The sequence below is a fragment of the Mesoplodon bidens genome (assembly GCF_964165515.1).
Source record: "Mesoplodon bidens genome assembly, chromosome: 7".
NCBI classification, from domain to species: Eukaryota; Metazoa; Chordata; class Mammalia; order Artiodactyla; family Ziphiidae; genus Mesoplodon; species Mesoplodon bidens.
Window position 1 is genome coordinate 11,627,314 of NC_138164.1, and position 25,001 is coordinate 11,652,314.

The 25,001-nt window shown below is 38.7% G+C and overlaps 1 long non-coding RNA gene across 3 annotated transcripts; it reads left to right on the top strand.

Moving 5' to 3' along the window:
• Window positions 1–129: 129 nt before the first annotated feature.
• On the top strand, window positions 130–24,757 carry LOC308620403. Of its 3 annotated transcripts, none has more exons than XR_014016316.1 (3): window positions 130–175; window positions 23,507–23,637; window positions 24,313–24,757. It is a non-coding gene; the product is annotated as an uncharacterized lncRNA (long non-coding RNA). The 3 variants fall into 3 exon arrangements; XR_014016317.1 differs by lacking the exon at window positions 130–175 and adding an exon at window positions 6,570–6,656; XR_014016318.1 differs by lacking the exon at window positions 130–175 and adding an exon at window positions 22,452–22,638.
• Window positions 24,758–25,001: the final 244 nt, after the last annotated feature.

Consider the following 25,001-nt stretch of genomic DNA (forward strand, 5'->3'; position numbering starts at 1 on the left):
CCACGCTCGGGGCGACCGGCGCCGCCAACCAATCAGAGGCCGGCGGCATAAGCCGATATGACGGCAGATCGCGTGACTTGGCTGCGAGGGGCTCTCAGCGGTCACATGGGCGCCGCGCGCTCCGACACGCCCCCTTTGTGCCCAGGGACTGAAGGGAGGAGAGGACCTGATTTAGGTACTAAGGTGGTGGAGGGTGGAGTTTCAGGTTGTATTTGTTTCTTTGCTTTTTCACTGGCGCTGGTGTGTGTAGCTTAAAGTCTTGTACGGAGCAGGTTTACGTTATTTATGCAAACAATCCTTGTTCTGCCTTGAGGGAACTAGGTGATACTTCTTTTGAAATGCATTTTGGAAGCATTTTCTACTTAAGAGAAGGAGGCGCAAATACTTGTTAGACAACTTGGTAATACGTATTTCTCAACCCCAGCCTGCTCTTTTCTATAACACTGAATGGCTAGAATTTGGCTGAACCAGTTTAGGTAGGTGTTGAAATGCCAGAAACCTTTTCGTAGTACAGATAAAGCAGATCTATGCAGACTAAACGGGAGGATCTGTAGATTCCTAGAGGTTTGCTTTTGCGCGCGTGTGTGGTTTTTATTTTTGTCGTTGTTAGCATTTCTAAATATGAATTGCAGCGGTCACACTTGTAAATAAACCTTTCTGGAAGCCTCAGAGGAGTGGTTCTCAAAGTCCAACCAGCAGTGTCTAACAACTTTAGAGTTTCGTGGAAACACAAGTTCTTGGGAGCCACCTCAGACCTGCTAGATTAGAAACTCTGGGAGGACCCCAGGAAGCTGGGTTTAACAAACCCAGGATTGATTCCCATGTTTGATAAAGTTTGGGAACCACAGTTCTAGTGAATTTGACCATCAGAAGAAAATCCGAAGAAAGTCCTTTGATTTTGTTCCCTCTAGAGTGATAGGTAGAAGAAAATCCCGTAAAGTGAGAGATGACTAACTTTAGAAAAGAACATTTGTTTCCTTATAGGATCATCTGAAGTGCTGCAGTGTAAGGAGAGAAATTATTAGACTCTAATCATGAAAACCTTCTATATGAGTATTGTTTTAAATATCTGTGGCTTGCCTCCTACTTTCTTTTTTTAAATTAACATATATTAGTTTCAGATGTACAATATAATGGCTTGATATTTGTATATATTGTAAAATTACCTCCTTTCTAATTCACATTTCTTCACTTTTGTTTCCTTTGTTATTGTTCTTATTTCATCCTTTAATTTTTGAGATTAAGATTTTTACGTTCATTTCTGGGGAAAATTATAATGTGGTTTAAAGGTGTTTACCTAGTACAAAGTTTCCAGATTTGTGATTGCTGTAGGGTAAAGCTTGCCTGTGTGGTTGGTTAGTCTACAAGTATATTTATCCCCTTTACTTGAATTAACTTCAGATTAAAAAAAATAACAGACTTCTCTTGAAAGATTGGGAAATTATGTTACATAAATTATAGATTTATGAAAGGTTGGGAAATTAAATTACATAAATTGATAAAATTTGAGTCTGCCAAGAAAAAGAATTGTTGTTTCTATGAAAAACTAAGAAGAATGCTTCAGAAAGACCAGATAAGGATGAATGCTAATAAAATACACATCAGATTGGGTGTGGGTCAGGTGGTTATAAAAGTCTAGAGAAATTTTTAAAGATATGTGCATTTTGTTGTATATTTATTTCCTTCTCAATTTTAGAAGTGTCTTCGTCACCTTATCCAGGCATGTTTAAATTTTACATTAAGTATTTATCTCCCCCTCCTCAGTAAAATACTTGTTGGTTTTCTGATCGTACTACTACTATTTCCTTTACTAACAGTTAAGATAAACATTCCAGAGTGGTTTTTTGATTAAATATTTAAAAATTATCTCACATGTAAGGGATTGAGAGGTATAAACTATTATGTATAAAATAAGCTACAAGGATATATTGTACAATGCAAGGAATACAGCCAATATTTATAACAACTATAAATGAAGTATAACCTTTAAAAATCACGAATCACAATATTGTACACCTATAACATATAATATTGTACATCAACTGTACTTCAATTAAAAAAATAAAGAAATACATTATATGCATAGAATCACATTAATTATAAGTAACCCAGAACTGTTGACAAGAAATTAATATTAAAATTAACTAAATTTAGACCTTAAAAAATTATCTCCCATAATAGGAATTCTACTGCCTCATAATTTTTAGCATCAGATACACAGAACATATATCTTCTAGTTATCGAAATATCTCATCATATTAGGAAGACATTTCTTGTACGTTTTTTTTTCCCTCTGACTTCTGTTGTCCACAGTGGAGAGTATGCCTCAATTTCGTTTTTTTACTGAAATGTTTTTGCCTAATTAGAAACTGAAACTAGAGAGTTACTTATTGAGTCAATCTTTTTCTCAGGTGTTGTCTTCTTAGATTTTTATTGTCAAAAGCATTCCTTGCATGCCTGCTAAGAAAAGACCTTTGTACTCAATGCTCCGTGAAGTACTACTGCAGAGCATATTGAAAGCTCTGGAATGCTTAGGATAATATGTACCATGGCTTCTCATATTTCTGCGCTGTGGTATCCCTTATGCCTAAGAAGAAGGTGTAAAGGAAGAACAGCGGCAGCAACAACAATTACAGTAATATTAGCAGCAGTAAGCATATGTATAGAATTGTTTAGTACAAAAACATGGATAGAATGATTGGTAAACAAGTAAAGTCAGTGACATTAAGTTTACTTTTGGTTGTGCAAGCTTAGTTTTGATAAGATTTAATCATCCTAATCTAAGAGGAAAAGGAACCATTATTCCCCTGAGAGCCTCCCTATGATGATATTTTTTTCCTAGACCTTCTAGTGTTGTGATGTCAAATATGGTAGAGGCTAGCTATGTGTGGTTAAATTTAAATAAGTTAAAAAATAACAAATTCAGTTTCTCAGTTGCACTAGGCAGATTTCGAGGGCTCACTGGCCACTTGTGGCTCTTGGCTATCATACTGGATCCTGTAGGAATCGAACATTTCCATCATCATTGAAAATTCTATTGGGCAGCACTGTTTATCTTCCATGTCTCTACTTTACCTTTCTTTTGTGTGTGTGTCTGTTATAGTTATAATGACTACTTTAATATTCTTGTTTGCTAATTCTAACCCTTTTGTCAACTCTTTTTTTTTAATTGAGATGCAGTTGATTTATAATATTATAGTGGTTTACATCAGCTCTGCTGGTGTAGTGGTAACATGCAAGAGCCCCAATATTATTATATTAACTTCAGGTATACAACATGACGATTCAAAATTTTTATAGATTATACCCCATTTAAAGTTATGAGAGGGCTTCCCTGGTGGCGCAGTGGTTGAGAGTCCGCCTGCTGATGCAGGGGACACGGGTTCGTGCCCCGGTCTGGGAAGATCCCACATGCCGCGGAGCGGCTGGGCCCCTGAGCCATGGCCATTGAGCCTGCGCGTCTGGAGCCTGTGCTCCGCAACGGGAGAGGCCACAACAGTGAGAGGCCCACATGCCGCAAAAAAAAATAAAATAAAATAAAAAAATAAAGTTATGAGAAATATTGGCTATATTACCTGTGCTGTACAATATATCCCTGTAGCTTCTTTATTTGGTACATAGTATTTTGTACCTCTTAATTCCATACTGCTATCTTGCCCCTCTTTCTTCTCCCCATTGGTAACCACTAGTTTGTTCCCTATAACAGTCTGTTTCTTTTTTTGTGATATCCACTAGTTTGTTTTATTTTTTAGATTCCATATATAAGTGATAACATATAATATTTGTCTTTTTCTGGCTTATTTCATTAAGCATAATACCCTTCAGGTCCATCCATGTTGTTGCAAATGGGAAAATTTCTTTTTTTTATGGCTGAGTAGTATTCCATTGTGTGTGTGTGTGTGTGTGTGTGTGTTTCATATCTTCTTTATCCATTCATCTGTTGATGGACACTTAGATTGCCTCCATATCTTGGCTGTTGTAAATAATGCTTCTGTGAACATTGGGATACATATATTTTTTCTAATTAGTATTTTTGTTTTCTTCAGATTTATACCCAGGAGTAGAATTGCTGGATGGTATGGTGGTTCTATTTCTAGAATAGAATAGAAACTATACTGGTTTCCAAGTGGCTGCACCAATTTACATTCCTGCCAGCAGTGCACAAGTGTTCCCTTTCTCTACATCCTTGCCAACATTTGTTATTTGTGGTCTTTTTGATGATAGCCATTCTGAGAGGTGTGAGGTGATATCTCACTGTGGTTTTGATTTGCATTTCTCTGATGATTAGCAACGTTAAGCATCTTTTCATGTGCCTGTTGGCCATCTGTATGCCTTTTTGGGAAAAATGTCTATTCAGGGTCTTCTGTTCTTTTTTTAACCAGATTTTTTGTTTTTGACATTGAGTTGTTTGAGCTGTATATATATTTTGGATATTAACCCCTTACTGGCTGTATCATTTGCAAATATTTTCTCCCATTCAGGAGGTTTTCTTTTCATTTTGTTGATGGTTTCCTTTGCTGTGCAAAATCTTTTAAGTTTAATTAGGTCCCGTTTGTTTATTTCTGCTTTTGTCTCCTTTGCCTTAGGAGACAGATCCAAAAAAATATTGCTACGATTTATGTCAAAGAGTGTTCTAACAATGTTTTCTTCTAGGAGTTTTATGGTTTCTGGTCTTACATTTAGGGATTTAATCCATTTTGAGTTTATTTTTGTATATAGTGTTAGAGAATGCTCTAATTTCATTCTTTTACATGTAGCTGTCCAGTTTTCCCAGCACCACTTACTGAAGAGGCTGGCTTTCCTCCATTGTATGTTCTTTCCTCCTTTGTCATGTATTAATTGACCACTGGTGTGTGGGTTTATTTCTGTGCTCTCTATTCTGTTCCATTGATCTATGTGTCTGTTTTTGTGCCAGTATTATATGGTTTTGATTACTATAGCTTTGTGGTATAGCCTGAAGTCAAGGAGCATGATACCTCCAGCTCTGTTCTTTTTTCTCAAGATTGTTTTGGCTATTTGGGGTCTTCTGTGTTTCCACACGAATTTTGAAATTATTTGTTCTAGTTCTTTGAAAAATGCCATTAGTATTTTGATAGAGATTGCACTGAATTTGTAGATTACCTTGAGTAGTATTATTAATACTACAATATTAATTCTTCTAATCCATGAACACAGTATATCTTTCCATCTGTTTGTGTGATCTTCAATTTCTTTCATCAGCATTGTGTAGTTTGCCAAGTACAGGTCTTTTACCTCATTAGTTAGATTTATTCCTAGATGTTTTATTCTTTTTGATGTGGTTGTAAATGGGATTGTTTCCTTAATTTCTCTTTCTGATAGTTTGTTGTTAGTGTATAGAGATGCAACAGATTTCTGTACATTAATTTTGTTTTCTGCAACTGTACCGAATTCACTGATGAGCAGACTAGAGAACTGTTTAAAAGCCTTCAAATCTAGTACTAGTCTGCATTCAATCTGCTTTGCAAGAGTCTTTATTTGTCACCACTTTGAACAAAATGAAACTGGAAATCCGATGCAAAGCACTAGAGGTACAATCTATACAAGAAAGACTACTCAGAACTCCAGTCAGAAGAACCATACTCAAAAGAAAGGCTTTAATGACTGGGGAATAAATATTTAGGTTAAAAATAAAATTCTTAAGTATACATATTGATAAGAATGTAGGCTAGGTGCCATGTGACAGACAGCCAAAATATTAGCGATTTACTCCAGAGAAAAGTTTATTTTCCTTTCACATAAAGGTGTAAATTAGCATAGTTATCTATGGTAGCAAATAAACCCTCAAACTGTAATGACTCAGACACAATGGAAATTTATTTTTCACTCACGTAACAGGTCAAATGGATGATCCTGGTCAGTGGGTAGCCCTCCTCCACATGGTGATTCAGGAATCTAGGCTTTTCCGTCTTGTAGCTCTGTCATTATCATAACTTTCTGCATATTAAATAGAGAAATAGGAAAGAGGGTATGAAGCATGCATAGCTTTTCAAAGACCCAGTCTAAAAACTTCACGCGTTACCTCTCACACATTCTGTTGGCTACAGCTCAGTCACATGACCACATATAACTATTAGGGAGGCTGAGAAATGTAGTCTTTATTCTGGTAGTATATTTGTTCAGCTAAAGTCAGAGTTTCCATTTCTGTAATAGTTACCTATTACTTTGTAATAAATTACCCCAAAACATAAGGGCATGGAACAATAACCATTTGCTTCACAATTTCTGTGGGTTGAGAATCTGGTTGCAGACTAGCTGGAGCCTCTGGCTCTGGATCTCTCAGAGGTTACAGTCAAGGTATCAGCCAGGGCTGCCGTCATCTCAAGGCTGTATTTGGGGAGGATTCCTTCCAAACTCACTCAGTTGACTGTCAGCAACCTCAAAAGTTCTGCTTCTAAGCTCACCCACACCACCATTTGCAGCTGCTAGGTTCTCATTGGCTATTGTCAGAGAGATTGGTTTCTTGCCACGTGGGTGGTGAGAGATGCTCTTTGTTCTTCTTTCTTTACAAAAGAAACAAAAGGCTCAAGTTTGAGTCACTTGCCCTAAAACTGCAAACCAAGAAAGAATTGCTGTTGCAGCCCTTCCCAGGAGTGGAATTTTAAACCAATCAGTCTGGAATTTCCTGGTCAGCACTGGTGAGCAAATCTGCCTAAGACCCACCCCCCCTTCCTTCCCCTAAGGGAAGGTCATCTTGCCTGAAAAATCCCACTCTTTTAACTTCCTTGTCCCACCCTCTTTCTGCCTATAAAAACCTTCCATTTTGGTTTTTTTGTTCTTGTTGTTTTTTTACAGTCTAGTGTTTATTTTATGTTATGGCAGTTACACTTGAATTTCAAAAATTTAAAACATAAAAAGTGGTTAGGGACTGCCGGCTTAAAAAAAATGCACAACGTGAGAGTTGTGAGTTAAGTTTTATTTGGGGCAAAATGAGGACTATAGCCCGGGAGACAGCATCTCAGATAGCTCTGAGAAACTGCTCCAGAGAGGTAGGGGGGAAGGTCAGTATACATGTGATTTTGGTCAATCAGGAGTACATGCAAACAAGCACATATTTTTTTGCAAAAAGTTTCTGCTAGTCTTGTGATAGTACTGCTGCTCATGAGGAGCAGACGTGACCAGGAAGGATGTTAGTGCTTTTCTAGACATGAGGAGATACAAGAATCGGGCTCATGAAATCATCTCCTGAAAATATCTATCTGAAGATCTGTTCTGCCAGTTTTTCCCAGAGCACAGAAATGCCTCATTTCTGCTCTCCACCCTGAACTCCTTTCGGGGGGTATTGAAAGTCAGCCGCTGCAGCAGCACATGATTTAATCCTTGTAGAGGTAGATGGCACCTGCCAATTTGTATTTGACAGGGCTAACATTTGTATCAACAGTTGATAAATGTCTAAGATTGTTTATTATACAGGGTACAATGGTAGTGCTAATGCCAACAGGGCACTATGGAAATTAGTCTAAAAATTATCATTTATCTTTATACAAGCAACAACACTTGCTGCTGTTTTAGAATTTGGGGATATAGTCTGCTTCTAATGCTAAGCAGTCCTTGAACATTTTTAATGTTATACAGTGTTATAGTAATTAGTTTGGCAAATGTTTCAAAATAAAGTAGAAATATATTCATAACATGACAGAAATGCACATCCTGTTTTGTTTTCAATAATAACCATAATAGGTACAGGTCAGAACTCTTACCTATGTGAAATAATTTACACATGGATGAGTGCTATAATACCACCATCTAAAATAATCACTAAATAGGGGCTTCCCAGGTGGTGCAGTGGTTAAGAATCTGCCTGCCAATGCAGGGAGCATGGGTTTGATCCCTGGCCTGGGAAGATCCCACATGCCGCGGAGCAACTAAGCCCCTGCACCACAACTACTGAGCCTGTGCTCTAGAGCCCGTGAGCCACAACTACTGAGCCTGTGCACCTAGAGCCCATGCTCCTCAACAAGAGAAGCCACTGCAAGAAGCCCATGCACCACAACGAAGAGTAGCCCCCCCCCGCCACAACTAGAGAAAGCCTGCGCTCAGCAACAAAGACCCAACACAGCCAAAAATAAAAACAAATAAATTTATATTTTTAAAAACTTATTAAAAAATAAAATAATCACTAAACACAATTCTTTTTCAGAAATAAGCAAAGGAAAAACCTTCCATTTTGTACAACTCCTGCGAGTATCTCTCAGCTGGCCAGATGAGATGCTGCCCAAATTCATGAATTGTTTAATAAGCCAATTGGATCTTCAAATTTACCAGGTTGAATTTTGTTTTTTAACAAGGTAGTAGTTGAAGGAGCAGTATCCATAAAGAACCCTGTGAATTACAGGGAATGGAAGCAATGCTGCTTCAAAACCAGGTCATAAAACGAGGCTGTTGCAAAGGAAGAGATCTTCCTCTATCCTTCTAGGTTCCTTTGGCTGGTCTAAGAATTAAAGTGACATGAAACAGATTAGCAGGGAAAAATCAAACAAAAGTCTAATAACATGTACACATGGGAGAGACCCAGGAAATCTGAATAACTCACCAAAATGGCCAAGTCCTCACCTTAAGTACCATCCTCAGCCAAAGACAAAAGATGTTAGAGGTAGTGGTTTTAGGACTGCAAAGGAGAGGAAGGCAATTCACATGGACATGAAAAAGCAAATGTTAGGTAAACAAATGCCTGCTAGGCCATGCCACAGCAGAACATAACATCACACCCATAAGTTCCCAGAAATAACTAAGAGAGACTTTGGGTGAGACCTGCGGTAAAGGAGCAAATAATCTGTGACATTTGAACTATTCATGTTGAGGTGTTGGCGTTCATAACCGTGGACTGGTGGGCGTGAGGAAATTTGAATTGTAAGTACAAAATTTGACTAAATAGAATTGGAGCACAGAGAGAATATTGACTTTGTCTAAGGAACTCAAAGCAGCTTCACAGCTCAAGTTAAGACTTTAAGGAGAAATGGGAGTCAACCTGTGTCAGGTGATAGATGTGACTAGAAGGTCAGAGGAGCTGCCTCTGCAATGGGTGACAAATCAAAGCATGTAGCATGTTCTGGGATGAGAAAATGGGACTATAGTGTGGCTAAAGCTGAGCATCGTTTTATAAACGAGACAGAAGGAGGATGGGCTGCGTGAGTTCTATTTGTTGGAATTCTTTGAGGTCTGAGATGAATTTCTCCATGGGGGAATTTAATTTGCTTCTGTCAGGCTTCTGGGGATTCTGCTAATCCAAGATCACTCTAACTTCAACTCTCATTTTGAAGTGTTTAATACCACCAAGATGACAAGGATTTGGCCTGAGAGCTGGCTTTCAGTTCTAAATTCTCACCAGTGATTCCCTCCCTTTGCTGCACTCACATATGAGTGTGATTCTTTCCTTTGGAGTCCCCTGGGGCTGGAGGTGAGGGGTGGGAGGTGGGGAGAGATATTTTCATGAAAAAGTTTACCCAGATACCTAGGTCACCAGATAATCAGAAACAGAAGGAAAGTCATCTTTCTGATGAAAGAGGCTGGCATTTTATTTACCGGCATTTTTCTCTACTGAGAAAACTATTTCCAAAATCTTTGCTTTAGAAAATGTTGGGTAAAGGAAGGAACATGGAATGGCTGGTCCAAATGTCAGAGAGCTGGGTTTTTTTTCCCAAACATCTTTTATTTACTCACCGCTTTGCTTGTCACTGATGGACTTTAAATGCCAGAGCTAATTTTTAGTCTGGTCCCTAGTTCAGTGACATAGAACTTCAGTTGCCTCCTATGTAAAAACAGAACACTAATGCATACTGTATTCATTTTCAACGGCTGTCCTAACAAAGTACCATGCATTGGGTGGCTTAAAGCAATAGAAATGTATTGTCTGACAGTTCTGGAGGCTAGAAGTCCACAGGTGCTGGCAGGGCCATGCTCCCCCTGAAACCTTTAGGGAGGAGCCTTCCATGCCTCTTCCTAGCTTCGGGTGGTGGCCATCAATCCTGGGTGTTGCTTGCCTTGCAGTTGCCTCACTCCACCATCTGCCTCTGGTATTACATGGTGCTCTCCCTTGTGTCTGCCCCAATTCCCCTTTTCTTATTAAGGACATCAGTCATATGGAATTAAGCACCCACCCTACTCCAGCATGACCTCATTTTATCAATAGTTAACATTTATCTACAACAACCCTATTTCCAGAAAAGGTCCCATTCTGAAATACTAGGAGTTAGGACTCTGCCTATCTTTTTTGGGAACTCAATTCAACTCATAACACATGCCTTTTAGGTCACTCCCTTCTGTCTTCCTCAATACACACCATGCATATCTTATATGCCTCAGTTATAGCACTTGTCATTGTTTAAAATAAACTTATTGACATATAGCATACATACAGATGAAAACATACAAACTACAAATGTACATCTTGAGGAACAATCACAAAATTAACACACACATGCTACCATCATCCAGATAAAAAAGAGGACATTACCAGCACCCCAGAACCCTCCTCATGCCCCCTCTGAGTTACATTCCTTCCTAACCAAAGGTAGTCATCCTGATTTCTAATATTATAGATTTGTTTTGCCTGTTTTTGAAGTTTACATGATTAGAATAATTTTGTTCCTATTCTGTCTTTTGTGTCGTTTATTTGATGGTATGTTTGTGGGTTAATGCAAATTGTCAGTGTAGCAATCCTTTCTTTTTTTGTGTGTGGTATGCGGGCCTCTCACTGTTGTGGCCTCTCCCGTTGCGGAGCACAGGCTCCGGATGCGCAGGCTCAGCGGCCATGGCTCATGGGCCCAGCCCCTCGGCGACATGTGGGATCCTCCCGGACCGGGGCACGAACCAGTGTCCCCGGCATCGGCAGGCGGACTCTCAACCACTGCGCCACCAGGGAAACCCTATTTTCTTTTCTGCATAGTAGTCCATTGTATGACTATATCATATTTATTTATCCATTACACTGTTGATAAACATTTAGGTTGTTTTCAGTTTGCACTGTTACAAATAATGTTGTCAAGGACTTTCTTACATATATCTTTTATACATGTAAGTATGCATTTCTGTTTTGTATATCTGTAGGAGTAAATAGCTGGATCTTAGATTTTACATATGTTTGGCTTGAGTACATTACTGTCAAACAAGTTTTCAATGTTTGTAGCAATTTACATTTCCTCCAGAGGTATACATTTGTCTATCCTCGTGCCGACAACAGTAGCATATAAAAGTTTCAGTTGCTCCAGATTCTTTTGCAGTACCCAACATGGGATACTATCAGTTTGTTAAGTTATAACTATTCTTTGGGTATGTAATGGTATTTTACACAGATACTGGTTTTAATTTAAACTGCCTCATTGACAAATGTTTTCATGTTTATTGGCCATTTGAATATCTACTTTTTTGATGTGCCTCTTCTGACATTTCACCCCTATATTTACCTACTGAATTGTCTACATTAAAAAAAATTACTTTGTAGCCAATCTTTATACATTCTGGGTATATACTTTTTCAATTGTATGTATTGCAGGTATCTTCTCCCAAACTGTAGCTTGAATTTTATTTGTCTTAGTGACATCTTTTGATATACATCTTTTGTTCAATTTATTCCTAGGTATTTGATTTTTATGCTATTTCAAATGATATGTTGCTCAGTTTTTTTTTCTTTTTTAAAAATTCAAGTATAGTTGATTTACAATGTTGTGTTAGTCCGCTGTTAACTCAGCACTACCCTCACCCCTTTCTATCCTTTCCTCTTTAAGGGGCTGGAAGGATAATGACATTGCCAAGAATTCCTTGCCAATAAGGTTCCAATTTACAGGCAATTAGGAAGATGGAAGAGAAGTATAAACTATCATTATAAACTATCATTTCTCCTCTCAAGAAGGTAGATGTACTGGCAAAAGGCAGGTGCGAAGTTTGCAACAGCTTTTGGGTGAACTTCTGCAAATCACCCAATTCAGTGTTACGGGCAGCTGAGATCACTGGCAACTGTTATCATGATTCTCTACTTTCTGAGTGGCTGAAAGGCAGCACCAGCTCTCCCTTGACTCTCACTTCCCCTCCCGCTTCGATGATTTTATAAGCATCAATTCACTGTACTAAAGCCCTTACTATTAAAATATCTAGAATGGTTTGTGTTTTCCTGAATGAACTGGGACATATATATGCAATAAAACATCCATGCTATATATACATACATAACAATCATAATACCTGACTAAAGGTAGTTAACAGCAGACAGTATGACACCGTCCAACCATTGGGTTACTCAACATTCTTACAACCTCTCCTGTCCATGTTTATCTTCCATACAAAAGTAATAACAAAGCATCCCATTTCTGCCTAATATGATGCAGTTATCACTTCTTCAAACAAAAACATCCACCCTCTTCCCCCAAAAGTGAAGTCTCAGCGTTCCATGAGTCACTAGCTATATCTGGGTAATAATCATTCTTTTCTAATACAATCACAATCATCCTTTGATATGTAACTGCAAATTAAAATTTTAATATTCAATTTAATATGACATATAGAAGAGAAGTAAAAGGGAGAGAGGGAAAAAATTATACTCTGGCTGTGGGAGAAACAGTATTATAGACTGTTGCTGGTTTAGAGCATATACCATATTTTGTAGGAGGGCATGTCAACCCCTCATGATGTTGTCACTGAACCTGAACTGAGTTGAATTTATTTGGCTATAATTGAGTCTTCAACAGGCCATTCTACTGTTCTGTACTGCCAGTTGCTTTGTGTTGATGGGATACATGGTAAAGTAAGCGAACCCTGTGGGTACGATCACTTCTTTTACTGTAAAATGAAATCCATTGTCAGAAGCTGTGTTGCGTGAGATACCATGATGGTGAATCATCGTTTGGAAGTTTGTGCGTGGTGTTGCTATCCTGTCATCTGCAAACAGTGATGGTTTTACTTCTTCCTTTCCAAGTTGATGTCTCTAATTTCTTCTCCTTTTCTGGTTGATAAGTCTAGGACTTCCAATACCATGTTGGAACAAAAGTGGTGAGAGTGGGCATCCTTGTCTTGTTCCTGATCTTAGAGGAAATGCTTTTAGCTTTTGACAGTTGAATATGATATCAGCTGTGGGCTTGTCATATATGGCCTTTACTGTGTTGAGGTATGTTCCCTCTATACCCACTTTGTGGAGAGGTCTTATCAATAGAATAAATGGACATTGAATTTTGTCAGAAGCTTTTTCTATTGAGATGATCATATGATTTTTATTTTTCAGTTTGTTAATGTGGTGTATCACATTGATTGATTTGCAAATATTGAACCATACTTGCACCCCTGGGTTAAATCCCAGTTGATCATGGTGAATGACCCTTTTAATGTATTGTTGAATTTGGTTTGCTAATATTTTGTTGAGGATTTGTGCACCTGTGTTCATCGGTGATATTGGCCTGAAATTTTCTTCTTTTGTGGTGCTTTTGTCTGGTTTTGGTATACAGGTGATGCTGGCTTTATTGTGTTATGTCAATTTCTCCCTTTATGTTTGTTAATACTTGCTGTATGTATTTAGGTGATCCTAGGTTGGGTGCATATATATTTACAATTGTTGTATATTCTTGTTGGAGTGATCCCTTTATCATTATGTAATGTCTTTGTCACCTATTATAGTCTTTGTTTGAAAGTCTATTTTGTCTAAGTATTGCTACCCCAGCTTTCATTTTGTTTCCATTTGCACGGATACCTTTTTCCATCCCCCCCACTTTCAGTATGTGTGTTTCTGTACATCTCAAGCAAGTTTCTTGTAGGCAGCATATATATGGGTGTTGTTTTTGTATCCATTCAGTCACTCTGTGTTTTGATTGGAGCATTTGGTCCATTTACATTTAAAGTAATTATTGATATGTATGTACTTATTACCATTTTGTTAATTGTTTTCTGTTTGTTTTGTATTCCTTTTTTCTTCTTACGTTCTTTTCCGTTGTGATCTGATGACTGTCTTTAGTGTTATGTTTGGATTCCTCTTTCTTTTTTTGTGTGTATCTATTATATGTTGTTGGTTTGTGGTTACCATGTGGTTTATATACAAGAATTTTTTTTTAAGTTGATCTCTTAAATTCAAATGCATTAAAAAAAAACCTTGCATGTTTACTCTCTCCCACCACCAAGTTTAATGTTTTTGACTTCATATTTTACATTTTTGTTTTGTGTATATCTTAACTACTTATTGTGGCTGTAGATGATTTTACTACTTTTGTCTTTTAATTTTTATTTTAACCTTTAAACTTTAAAAGTGGCTCATCTATTACATTTACCATATATTTGCCTTTACCAATGAGATTTTTCCTTTTGTAATTTTCATATTTCATATTTCTAGTTGTAGTCTTTTCTTGTCCACTTAGAGAAGTCCCTTTAACATTTCTTGTAAAGCCAATTTAGTGGTGCTGGACTCTCAGCTTTCGCTTGCCTGTAAAACTCTATCTCTCCTTCATCTGAATGATAGCCTTGCCAAGTATTCTTGGCTGTAGGTTTTTTCCTTTCATCACTCTAATTATATCATGTCACTCCCTTCTGACCTGCAAAGTTTTTACTGAAACTTTCTACTGAAAGTCAGTGATAGTCTTATGGGAGTTCCCTTTTATGTAACTGGTTGCTTTTCCCTTACTGCTTTTAAGATTCTCTTTTGATCTTTAAGTTTTGCCATTTTAATTACAGTGTGTCTTGGTGCATTCCTTTTGGGATTGATCTTGTTTGGAATTCTTTGTGCTTCCTGGACCTGGATGCCTGTTTCCATTCCCAGGATAGGAAAGTTTTCAGCTTTTATCTTTTCAAATAAATTCTCTGCCCCTTTCTCTCTCTCTTTTGCTTCTGAGACCCCTGTAATGTGAATGTTAGTATGCTTGATGGTGTCATAGAAGTCTCTTAAACTATGCTCATTTAGAACAATTTCTTTTTTTTTCTGCTTCGCTTGGGTAATTTCGACTACTCTGTCTTCCAGTTCACTGATTTGTTCCCCTGTATCATCTAATCTTTTGATTCCTTCTAGTGTAATTTTTCAGTCATTGTACTCTTCAGCTCTGTTTGGTTCTTCTTGTTTATATTTTCTAAGTCTTTGTAAAACTTCTCACTGTGTACATCTTTTCTTCTCCCAGGCTTGTTGAGCATCTTTATGATTATTATCTTGAACTTGTTATTGGGTAGATTGCTTATCTTCACTTTGCTTAGTTCTTCTGGGATTTTATCTGGTTCGTTTGTTTGTAACATATTCCTATGTTGCCTCATTTTACCTAATTCTCTGTGTTTATTTGTAGGTATTGCATAGGTTGGTTACATTTCCTGATCTTGGAGAAGTGGGTTTATGCAGATGTCCTATGGGGTCCAGCAGCACACACCCTTCTGGTCCCTTGAGCTATGTGCTCTAGGAGTGCCCCCTATGTGGGCTGCATGTGCCCTTCTGATATGGTGGAGCCAACTACTATGGACACACTGGTAAGTGAGGCTGGTCCCTGGCCCAGTTGGCTGCCAAGCCCTGCCTGGTTTGGAGCCTGCCAGCTGCGGGTGGATGGGGCCAGGTCTTGGTGTGGCTGGTTGTGCAGCCTGGGGGTGTCCCAGTACTGGTGCCAACTGTCTGGTGGGCAGGGAATCCCCTGGCACTAAGGCTAGAGGGAGGACTCCAAAATGGCACTTGCCAGCACCAACGTCCTGTGGTAGAGTGACCTCCCCAAAATGGCTGCTGCCAGCATCTGTGTCCCCACGGGGAGTCCCAGTTGCCTCCTGTTTCTCCAGGAAGCTCTCCAAGATCAGCAAGTGGGTCTGACCTAGGCGTCTTTCAAATAACTGCCTCCGTACTGGGTCTCAGAGCATATGAGTTTTTGCATGAGCCTTTTAAGAGTGGAGTTTGTTTCTTACAGCTCTTCAACTCGCCCACATGCAAGCCTTCAAAGCTAGATGTTCTGGGGGCTCCTCTTCCTGATGAAGGACCTCAACTTGTCCTGGATATTCAACTTCTGCAGTTACAGTCACTCCAGGTGCTACCAGTCCCCCAACACACTGCTACCTCATGACAAGTTGAGGATCTTGGGCGTGAGAGGCAGGTTGTCTACCCCCAGCCCCTGGCCACTGCACCTAGGCCCCACTCATCACCCACTGACCCACTCATTGCTCCGAAGCTGGTCCAGGCCTTTCTGCCCTGTTTTAAATGAATTGAATATTCTTTGGAATTCCATTTTACCTTCTCTAGCTATTCCTATTTGAGGAATTTTTTTAGTGGTGTTTTAAAGATTACAATATACATCTTTGACTTACCATAGTTTATTTTTAAATAGTATTATACTACTTTGTGAGCAATATAAGAACCTTACAACAATATGGTTCTATTTATCTCCTCTTCCTTTGTGCTCTGTCATGTGTTTTACTTCTACATACGCTATAAACACCATAAAACATTGTTACTGTTTTTGCTTTAAGTAGCCCATAGTCTTTTTTTTTAATTAATTAATTAATTAATTTATTTATTTATTTTTGGCTGTCTTGGGTCTTCATTGCTCTGCATGGACTTTCTCTAGCTGTGGGGGGCAGGGGCCACTCTTTGTTGCGGTGCGCAGGCCTCTCACTGCAGTGGCCCTCCCTTTTGCGGAGCACGGGCTCTAGGCACGCAGCCTTCAGTAGATGTGGCTCGCGGGCTCCAGAGCGCAGGCTCAGTAGCCGTGGCGCCCCAGCCCAGATGCTCCATGGTATGTGGGATCCTCCCAGACCAGGGCTCAAACTGGTGTCCCCTGCATTGGCAGGCGTATTCCCAACCACTGCGCCACCAGGGAAGCCCGCCCATAGTCTTTTAAAGCAGTTTAGATATAAGTGTATGTCTATCTCTTAAACATAATGAAATTGGTCTTTTTTTATTTACCCACATACTTTTCTTGTGTTCTTCATTCCTTCCTTCAGCTCTAAATTTCCATTTGGCATCATTTCTCTTTAGCCTGAGTAACTCTTTTAGCATTTCTTGTAGTGCAGCTCTTCTGGAGATGAAATTGCTTCACTTTTGTCAATCTGAAAATGTCTTTATTTTATGTTTGCTTTTGCAGGATATATTTTGCTGCATGTAGAATTCTAGGTTGCCTTTTTTTTCTTCAAGTGCTTAAAAGTTGTCTTTTCATTGTCTCTGGCCCACCTTGTTTCTAATAAGAAGTCAGCAATCATTCTTATTGTTGTTTCCTTGTATGTAATATATAATGGCTGCTACTGAGATTTCCTCTTTATCTTGGTTTTCAGCAGTTTGAGTCTGATGTGCCTAGGTGTGTGGTGTTCTGTGTGTGTGTGTGTGTGTGTGTGTGCACGCACACACATGCTCAGAGTTTGCTAATCGAAATCTTTAAAAAATTTTGGAAAATTCTCAGCCATCATCTCTTCAATGGTTTCTTCGGCCCCATTCTCTCTCCTTTTCATGTCATACTCTAATTATTACATCTATGTGTCCCATAGATCTCAGATACTTTATTGTATTTTCTCTCATTTTTATTTTTTCATTTTAGCTTATATAATTTCTACTGTCTTTAACTTTATAGATCTTTTTCTTCCTTTGTGTCCAGGCTGCTTCTAATTCCATCAAATAAATTCTTCACTTATAATAGCGTATTTTTCATTTCTAGCACTTCCATGTGATCCATTTTTATCATTTCCATCTCTCTGCTGACATTCCCCATATGTTTGTGAATGTTCTCCAGCTTTTCTAGTAGGTCCTCTAACACATTTTTGTAGTTATTTTAAAGTCCCTCTCTCATAATTCCAATATCTGATTCATCTCCCAGTCTGCTTCTTTCCTCCCATGATCATGGGGTCCATTTCCTTGCTTCTTTGTGTGTCTCATAGTCTTAAATATACATTGCACATAGTGTATAAAAGAGCATTAGTGGCTGAAATAAATAATATTTCCTCCAGAAAATCGCTCATCCCTTATTCTGTCAGGATGCTAAGAATCCCTAGCCCTGTAGAAGCACCAAATAAGTACCAGTAAGACATCAGATGTTTCTTTGTTAATTTACAGCTTTCTGAACCATGAGTGATTTCTCTCTCTGCTTAACAGTCTGAATTCTAGCTTTTCAAGTCACTGGAAATATCTCTTTGTCCTTCAGTTCCATCCCTACCTTTATGTACCTAAAGAGATCTCTCTATGCTCTACTGTCCTGCTTTCAGTCTGGCAGTTACTGCTTTGCACTCAATAAAAGCCCAAGTGCTGCAGAGGGATTTCTCATCTCCTCTTTCTGCCTTGCTACTTCTCTGTAATGGGCCATTGTCTCAACTCGGAAAAGGTCTGAGCACCTTATATGGGATCTCTCTAAGCTCTTTTGCTCTCCTTTCAGCCTTCAGCGTACTATCTATGTGCCCTTGATGAAGGCCTGTGGGAAATAGTGGCAGGTAGGTGCATACTCTTTCTGTGGTTGGGGTTCCTTGGGATTCTAATGCATCATGGTAGCTCACATGCAGTCTTTACAAATTCATTAAAATATGGCTGGTTTCTCTTTATCACCTACTATGATGTATTCTGTCTTCTTTCAGTTGCTCTGCTAGAATGAAAACACCTATAGGTCTCTACTCTTAAAGAAAGGCCTCTTTACTTTCTATATTTTCATTTGGTTAGATTCAGTTCTATCATCAGATCTCTGGTGGGTTTAAAAAATTATGATTTTGTAGCTTATCTGGTTTGTTGTTATTGTTAGGGTAGTAGCAACTACCCTTGTGACTTGAACTGAGAAGGCCTTGGCTTTTAATGGCCTCTAATGAATAGGTGACAAAGTCTGGATCCAAAGAAGGGTAGGAAGTAGAATCCAAGATTCTAGCATAAGCCAGAACTCTAAGAAGGGTTGATGTAGAAAATAATGTTTCAAAGGGAAGTTTGTCTGTTTGCGTGTGGCTCTAGGATAAGCAGGGAAAGAAAGAAAGAAAGAAAGAAAGAAAGAAAGAAAGAAAGAAAGAAAGAAAGAAAGAAAGAAAGAAAGAAAGAAAGAAAGAAAGGAAGAGGGAAGGAAGGAAGGAAGGGAAAGGAAGGAAGGGAGAGAGAGAGAAGGAAAGAAAGAAAGAAAGAAAAAGAAAGAAAGAAAGAAGAAAGAAAAAGAAAGAAAGAAAAGAAAAGAAAGCTCACACTCGTGCTGATTTGGGGACATAATTCATGCTACCTACGTGGTCTGAATACCAGATGCCTGGCACTAGGGGTTCAAATCTTCCCTGTGTAATTCATGTGAAACATTGATTTCAGCTCTTCCTATGCCTAGGATAGTCATGACCTACGGTCCTGAAGTACACAGCAGTTCCAAATCACTCGATGCTGGACATCCTAGCTGATGTTTTTGCCATTCATGCATCAACTGGGCCCTCTCATCATTTTACTAAGGAAGGGACTCAAGTGTATCAGTACAGGAGAGAAAGTAAAGAAGATCTGCACACCATGGTTCCTTAAGATTGAGGGCAGGCTGCACACTGATATAAGCTACCCTGCCAGTTTCATGGGTGTCATCAACATTGACAGGAGTGGTGGGAATTTCCATCTGATCTGTGACCCAAGTTGTTCATCAAATTGTGCCTGAGGAGGCCAAGTATAAGTTCTGTGAAGTGAGGAGGATCTTTGTGGGCACCATCCGGATGGACATCTTCTGGATTGATTTGGACCTTGGCCAAATCAATTAGCCATTTCATCAAGTTCTGCTAACCCATGTACATTGATGGAAAGTGCTAACCTGGGACAGATTGATGGTATCACCAACACACACACACATACACACACACACACTCACAGAAAGAGAGAGAACCTGACTCTTGACCTGAGTCATGTGTAGGAAGCCAATAGCAATAGCTTTGCCACCAGGCTTTCCCAACATATTCATCATTGGAGAAAACAGCAAACAATGGATTTCCTGCACCAAAGAAAGAGTACTTGCCTCAGTATTGCTGAAGACAGAGACAAAGACTATTAGCCAGACAGAGCAATGGGTGAGATGATTTCCAGAGGAGAGACGTAGAGAGCTTCTTTGGCTAATTAAAGATGTATTAGCATGGAGGAGAAAACAAAAAGAAAACATTATTTTCAGAGAATTACCACCAAAGGAACATGCACTCACAATTTTTAAAAAAATTACTAAAACACATGAAGAAACAAGCCCAAATAAACAAAAGTCAGCAGAAAAAATATAAGAAACTAAAGTGTCAGACTCCCAAGATTGATATTGGAATTAGACTACACAGCAAGAACATTTAATCTGTCTTAAGTTTTAGCTGCATGAATGAAAATGAGAATCTTAAAATCATAGCGCTGAATGAAAATAAAAGCAAGTCCCAAATCAGTAAAATGGGTAAATGAATTTTAATCCATTTATACCACACAATATCATAGAGCAGTTTTTAAAAATGCACTAGAAATATGCATATCAAGATGAGGGAATCTCAGAAATAGAAAGATGAGTGAGAAAAATGTTAAAAAATACATATGAGTTCTTTATATAAGTTTCAAGACCTGTAAAAATTAAATATTATATTATTTAGGGATACGTAATAAAACTTTTTTAAAGTAGCTAGTAATTTATAATTCAGAATGCTGGTTTCATATGGATGAAAAGGGGAGAGGGAAGCTCAGAGAGGGGGCATGGTGGGCTTAAAAGATTTATTGGGTTGTGTTTTATTGCTTAAGCCAGGAGGTTTAACATAGAGGTATTTGTTTTTAGTAACATCACTTAAGTATATGAGTACAGTTTATCATTATTTTGTATGAATGAATTGTTTATTTTTTAAAAAACTCAAATAAATCTTGTGTTAAGGTCAGTGGCCTAAATCCTTGCTAGGAAGACCTTACTGAATAAAAAAACCATTCTCTTTCTTGGAAGACAAAATATCAAATAGGTCCATCTAGTGGTGAATTAGAGAATCTCAAATACAGGGATACTCCAGCTGAAGGAATACACTGGGATGTAAGGCATTTACTCAAAAATAGCCCATTCAGCGAACATTGGGGTGCATGTATGGTTTTTTTTTGGCCACACCGCGCGGCCCCGACCAGGGATCAAACCTGCACCCCCTGCGTTGGAAGCACGGAATCTTAGCCACTGAACCGCCAGGGAAGTCCCTGCATCTTTTCAAATTACGGTTTTCCCCAGATATTAGAAAAAAAAATAGCCCATTCAAAAACTACGTACACAAATAGAAAAAAAAAATCTTGATTGATTGAGTGAAGAACTCTTTGTCTTCAGACACGTGGTAAAATTCTTTGGTTTGTCTCTAACTGGTTGAAAGACTAAAACTCAACCTCAGGTAATTTGTGAGACCCCAGCCTCCTTTATCTGCATCACTTTTGCCCCTTGTTGGCAGGTTTCCCCCCTCACTTCAGGTGCTGCGGTGCTTTCCTCCAGACCTCCTGTTAGTAACGGCATCTCCCCTTCCTGAGCATTGGATGACTCCTTCCTACCCCATTCTTCATCTGAGCTCAGTGCTGCTCGCACCTCTGCTTTAGAGTCACGGGCTGTACTCAGGCAGCTATTCAAGATTTAGGTCCCTCTCTATATGTACGAACATATCGTGAAATGAAATTGGGCAGGGGACAGAACTGCACGTAGCATGTGTTCCCCTTCATATTTTTTAAAAGGATGTATATGTTGTCACATATATAGAATATCTGGGGAAGGACATATAAGAAACTGATAAACCTTTAGGGAAGGGCACTCTGGGGAAATTAAGTGAGAAGGAAACTTACATTTGGTTTTTTACTATTTATTGATGCTGACTGAGTTTTGTTACAATGTGCATGTATGACTTCATACAAATTTTAAAGAGAAAATAGTGTGTTCTATATATGTAGATGCTATCACACTGATAAATAAGCTTCCTACAGATAAAGAGCATTGATGCTTTCTAATGGATGTTATGTCTTAGTGGTTATAAATCAACGCTGTGGTATAAGGCAGCCTTAGATTGTCAGGGGAATGGTCTTGCCTGGATTGAAAGCATCTCTCTTGCATGTCTTTGGATGTATTCATTGCCCTTAATACTTAGCTGCACCTTTAGCTTTAAATGATTTATCTGACAACTGACATGTTTTTCCAATTAGGTTGAAAAAAATCAGTTTATGCTTTTTATTGATGTTCGAGCCTTGATACTTTATAAATTGCCTGAAATCTAACAGCGATTTCTGACCGGCACTCTTGACCTTTGCATGATCTACTTCGGACTCTAATTGGAAGAAACACTATAATTCCTTTTGTATAGCAAACTTCCAAATGAACATGCAATCAAGTGTTACTTCAGCAAAAGCATGAGTGTTTTCTGAGCAGATCTTTTGTAGTGGGTGGCATGCTTGTTTCCTCAACATTCCTTCTCCCTTTCCATTGTGTGGCAGCAATGAGCTTTGAGGAAGTGAGCTGAGCTCCATTGGTGGGCTCTGGTCAGGAAGCCAGGGATTACTTCAAGGACCTAGCCCTACCATTGTGTGAGGGGATGTAAACTGGCCCCCAAAGGCTGAAGATAAAGACTTTCCATTTGTTGTCTTAGGGAGAGCAATTTCTCTCATCTGCTGGATGTAAATAAAGAAGTCAGCGGGCCTTACTGTAACCAGCAGCTGTCCTACAACCCAGAGGGGAACCAGTCACCCATCGTAGAATGATACAAACCCTGTGATTACAGAGCAAAGAGATAGAACCTATGTTCTTGATGACACAAGTGAGTTGCTCAAACAACCAACCCTGGAAGCTGCTCCATCTCTGGACTTTGTGTAAATGCCAGCTGGTCAGTTTTTTAGTGTTTGAGTCAAATGCGCTTGGTTGGTTTTTCTATTTCTTCCAACTGGAAGCATCGGGGAGCATATTTCAATAGAACAGTAAGAAAAACCCTCATTATATAAATTACACAATGTCTAGGCTAGATCTTGAATACCCTTCTCCGGATGAATTTCTTGAATATTTTAATTATAGAAGTGTAAATATATTTTAGAGTATGGATATTCATAAGAAGGATTGGATTTTACATTCTCATATTAGTATGGTAGAGTGTCTTTATCTGTTCAGGCTGCTAGAACAGAATACCACAGACTGTGTGGCTTAAGCAACAAACATGTGTTTCTCATGGTTCTGGAGGCTGGAAGTCCAACTTGTCAACATGGTCAAGTTCTTGGTGAGAGCCTTCTTCCTGGTTTGCAATGGCCACCTTTTTGCTGTATCCTCTCATGGCAGAGAGAGAGAGATAATCTCTCATGTTTCTTTTTATAAGAGCACTAATCTCATTCATGAGAGCTCCATCCTCATGACCTAATTACTTCCCAGAGGCCCTACCTCCAAATATCATCACAGTGAGGATTAGGGCTTCAACATATGAATTTGGGAAAGACAAACTTTCAGTGCATAGAATGGAGTATAACATGAACAGTATTAAACACTAATCTAGATAAATCTTCTATTGTTAGAGAAAGAACCCTAGATTAACCATTAAGCAAAATAAGCACATGTTCAGCTGTTGTAGTTCATTTGTGCTGTTATGACAAAAATACCATAAACTGGTTGGCTTATAAACAACAAACATTTATTTCTCACAGTTCTGGAGGCTGGGAATCCAGGATCAAGGCTCCGGCAGATTCATTGTCTGGTGAGACAGACATGGAAGACATGCACTTCCTAGCATGTAGATGGCCATCTTTTTTTGCTGTATCCTCACACAGAGAAAGAGGTAAGGGATCTCTCTGGGGCCTTTTATATAAGGACACTAATTCCATTCATGAGGGCTCCACCCTCATGACGTAAACACGTCCCCCCAAATCACTCCTTTTACTATCATCACATTAGGGTTTAACATATGAATTTGGGAGGGGGCACAAATATCCAGTTTATAGCATTAGGGCACTAGAGAAAGAGGAGCATCACAGGGCTCCTTCAAATTTTAATAAAATCAATCTTATATCAGGTTTCATTATGTCCTGATCCTTAATTTAGAAACTAACACAGTGACTCAGAAGCTACATATAAGTTCGTTGGCTTTTTACTTATGTATTATCTATCTACTCTGCTGATTGTAGATTGTAAACTCCTAATTCAATTCCTTTCATGGTTTTAGATTCATTGAAATTTTCCATTTTTCCTTAAGTCAGTTTTAGTCAGTAACATTTGTGTTGCAGGAAATTGTCTATGTTTTCTAACTTAAGGGCAGAAAGTTGTCCACAATATTGTTTTATTTTAAAAATCCCTGGTGCACTTGTTATATCCTTTTGTATTCCAACAATTTTCTACTTTCTCCCTGACTTTTTCTTTACCAGTCATGATGTCAGGGATTTTATTTTCTCTCACTTTACTAGTCTTACTAAGCAACCATCTTTATTTATTTATAAATTTATTTATTTATTTTTAGCTGCGTTTGGTCTTCGTTGCTGCATGCAGGCTTTCTCTAGCTGAGCTGGGGCTACTCTTCGGACTGGCTGATAAATCAACTATATTAAAATTAAGAATGTGTATTCCTTACAAAAACAGTAGAGTAAAAACAGATCACAAATTGGGAGAAGATATTTTCAACATATGTAATCATAAAGATTAGAGTCCAGAATATAAAAGAATTCTATGAATCAATAAGAATGACAGTTTATCAGGGCTTCCCTGGTGGTACAGTGGTTGAGAGTCTGCCTGCCCATGCAGGGGACACGGGTTCGTGCCCCGGTCCGGGAAGACCCCACATGCCGCGGAGCGGCTGGGCCCGTGAGCCATGGCCGCTGAGCCTGCGCGTCTGGAGCCTGTGCTCTGCAACGGGAGAGGCCACAACAGTGAGAGGCCGCGTACTGCAAAAAAAAAAAAAAAAAGAATGACAATTTATCAGAAAAAATTGAGCAAAAGACATAAACAGACGGCACAGAAGAAGAAACAAAAATGACTCATAAAGCCATGTAAAGATACTTAACCTTAATAGTAATCTAGACAATTTAAATAAGAAATACGATACACTGTTTCACACTCAAAAGATTGGCAAAAATAAAAAAAGATTTACAAAACCAGCTTTGGTCAAGGAAGCCAAGCAATGTCAACTCTCATGCATGAGGTTCAGAGAAC